General features: G+C 40.5%; 4 non-coding genes and 2 pseudogenes across 4 annotated transcripts in view; all 6 read right to left on the bottom strand.

Moving 5' to 3' along the window:
* Positions 1 to 31, bottom strand: part of LOC113096874 (5S ribosomal RNA) — a 119-nt gene extending 88 nt beyond the window's left edge. Inside the window, exon 1 of the ribosomal RNA XR_003288691.1 lies at positions 1 to 31. This exon is cut by the window's left edge and continues 88 nt beyond it. This is a non-coding gene — a ribosomal RNA (5S ribosomal RNA).
* A 365-nt stretch (positions 32 to 396) lies between these two features.
* Positions 397 to 516, bottom strand: LOC113096824 (uncharacterized; annotated as a pseudogene).
* A 375-nt stretch (positions 517 to 891) lies between these two features.
* LOC113096795 (5S ribosomal RNA) lies at positions 892 to 1,010 on the bottom strand. Its single transcript, XR_003288650.1, has one exon. It is a non-coding gene; the product is annotated as a 5S ribosomal RNA (ribosomal RNA).
* A 510-nt stretch (positions 1,011 to 1,520) lies between these two features.
* Positions 1,521 to 1,639, bottom strand: LOC113096873 (5S ribosomal RNA). The gene has a single exon (XR_003288690.1). It is a non-coding gene; the product is annotated as a 5S ribosomal RNA (ribosomal RNA).
* Positions 1,640 to 2,003: 364 nt separating this feature from the next.
* LOC113096820 (uncharacterized) lies at positions 2,004 to 2,123 on the bottom strand (annotated as a pseudogene).
* Positions 2,124 to 2,497: 374 nt separating this feature from the next.
* Positions 2,498 to 2,500, bottom strand: part of LOC113096846 (5S ribosomal RNA) — a 119-nt gene continuing 116 nt past the window's right edge. Inside the window, exon 1 of the ribosomal RNA XR_003288664.1 lies at positions 2,498 to 2,500. This exon is cut by the window's right edge and continues 116 nt beyond it. This is a non-coding gene — a ribosomal RNA (5S ribosomal RNA).

Here is a 2,500-nt window from a genome sequence, read left to right as displayed (position 1 = left end):
CGGGCATAGCCAGGTTGGTATGGCCGTAAGCGAAGACTGCTGCAAAGAGAGGGCTATTTAAAGACCAGCCCATCTAATCGTCAGTACATTATATAAGTAGGAAAGAAAACCCAAAAGCTTAAAGCACCTGGTATTCCTAGGCAGTCTCTCATCCAAGTACTAACCAGACCTAAACCTGCTAAGATTCAGAGATCGGGCATTGACTCTTTTTTTTTTTTTTTTTTGCAAGATTATTATATAAATCGTGAAATTTTCCAAAAAGTTTAAAGCACCTGGTATTCCCAGGCAGTCTCCCATCCATGTACTAACAGGCCCAAACCTGCTAATATTCAGAGATCGGGCATTGACTCTATTTTTTGGCAAAATTATTATATACTAAGTGAAAAGTTTCCAAAAAGCTTACAGCACCTGGTATTCCCAGGCGGTCTCCCATCCAAGTACTAACTAGGCCCAAACCTGCCTTAGCTTCGGAGAGCAGACGAGATCGGGCATAGCCAGGTTGGTATGGCCGTAAGCGAAGACTGCTGCAAAGAGAGGGTTATTTAAAGACCAGCCCATCTAATCGCCAGTACATTATATAAGTAGGAAAGAAAACCCAAAAGCTTAAAAGCACCTGGTATTCCTAGGCAGTCTCTCATCCAAGTACTAACCAGACCTAAGCCTGGTAAGATTCAGAGATCGGGCATTGACTCTTTTTTTTTTTTTTTTTTTTTTTTTGCAAGATTATTATATAAGTCGTGAAATTTTCCAAAAAGTTTAAAGCACCTGGTTTCCCAGGCAGTCCTCCCATCCATGTAGTAACCAGTCCCAAAACCTGCTAATATTCAGAGATCGGCATATGGACTATTTTTTGGCAAAATTATTAATATACTAAGTGTAAAGTTTCCAAAAAGCTTACAGCACCTGGTATTCCCAGGCGGTCTCCCATCCAAGTACTAACCAGGCCCAAACCTGCTTAGCTTCAGAGAGCAGACGAGACCGGGCATAGCCAGATTGGTATGGCTGTAAGCGAAAAATGCTGCAAAGAGAGGGCTATTTAAAGAGCAGCCCATCTAATCGCCAGTATATTATATAAGTAGGAAAGAAAACCCAAAAGCTTAAAACACCTGGTATTCCTAGGCAGTCTCTCATCCAAGTACTAACCAGACCTAAACCTGGTAAGATTCAGAGATCGGGCATTGACTCTTTTTTTTTTTTTTTTTTTTGCAAGATTATTATATAAATCGTGAAATTTTCCAAAAAGTTTAAAGCACCTGGTATTCCCAGGCAGTCTCCCATCCATGTACTAACAGGCCCAAACCTGCTAATATTCAGAGATCGGGCATTGACTTTTTTTTTTTTTTTTTGGCAAGATTATTATATAAAATCGTGAAATTTTTCAAAAAGTTTAAAGCACCTGGTATTCCCAGGCAGTCTCCCATCCATGTACTACCAGGCCCAAACCTGCTAATATTCAGAGATCGGGCATTGACTCTATTTTTGGTCAAAATTATTATATACTAAGTGAAAAGTTTCCCAAAAGCTTACAGCACCTGGTATTCCCAGGCGGTCTCCCATCCAAGTACTAACCAGGCCCAAACCTGCTTAGCTTCCGAGAGCAGACGAGATCGGGCATAGCCAGGTTGGTATGGCCGTAAGCGAAGACTGCTGCAAAGAGAGGGCTATTTAAAGACCAGCCCATCTAATCGTCAGTACATTATATAAGTAGGAAAGAAAACCCAAAAAGCTTAAAGCACCTGTATTCCTAGGCAGTCTCTCATCCAAGTACTAACCAGACCTAAACCTGCTAAGATTCAGAGATCGGGCATTGACTCTTTTTTTTTTTTTTTTTGCAAGATTATTATATAAATCGTGAAATTTTCCAAAATGTTTAAAGCACCTGGTATTCCCAGGCAGTCTCCCATCCATGTACTAACAGGCCCAAACCTGCTAATATTCAGAGATCGGGCATTGACTCTATTTTTTGGCAAAATTATTATATACTAAGTGAAAAGTTTCCAAAAAGCTTACAGCACCTGGTATTCCCAGGCGGTCTCCCATCCAAGTACTAACTAGGCCCAAACCTGCTTAGCTTCGGAGAGCAGACGAGATCGGGCATAGCCAGGTTTGGTATGGCCGTAAGCGAAGACTGCTGCAAAGAGAGGGTTATTTAAAGACCAGCCCATCTAATCGCCAGTACATTATATAAGTAGGAAAGAAAACCCAAAAGCTTAAAGCACCTGGTATTCCTAGGCAGTCTCTCATCCAAGTACTAACCAGACCTAAGCCTGGTAAGATTCAGAGATCGGGCATTGACTCTTTTTTTTTTTTTTTTTTTTTTTTTGCAAGATTATATATAAATCGTGAAATTTTCCAAAAAGTTTTAAAGCACCTGGTATTCCCAGGCAGTCTCCCATCCATGTACTAACCAGGCCCAAACCTGCTAATATTCAGAGATCGGGCATTGACTCTATTTTTTGGCAAAATTATTATATACTAAGTGAAAAGTTTCCAAAAAAGC

The sequence above is a fragment of the Carassius auratus genome, unplaced genomic scaffold (assembly GCF_003368295.1).
Source record: "Carassius auratus strain Wakin unplaced genomic scaffold, ASM336829v1 scaf_tig00216017, whole genome shotgun sequence".
Taxonomy (NCBI): domain Eukaryota; kingdom Metazoa; phylum Chordata; class Actinopteri; order Cypriniformes; family Cyprinidae; genus Carassius; species Carassius auratus.
This window is presented reverse-complemented; position numbering and strand designations above follow the sequence as displayed.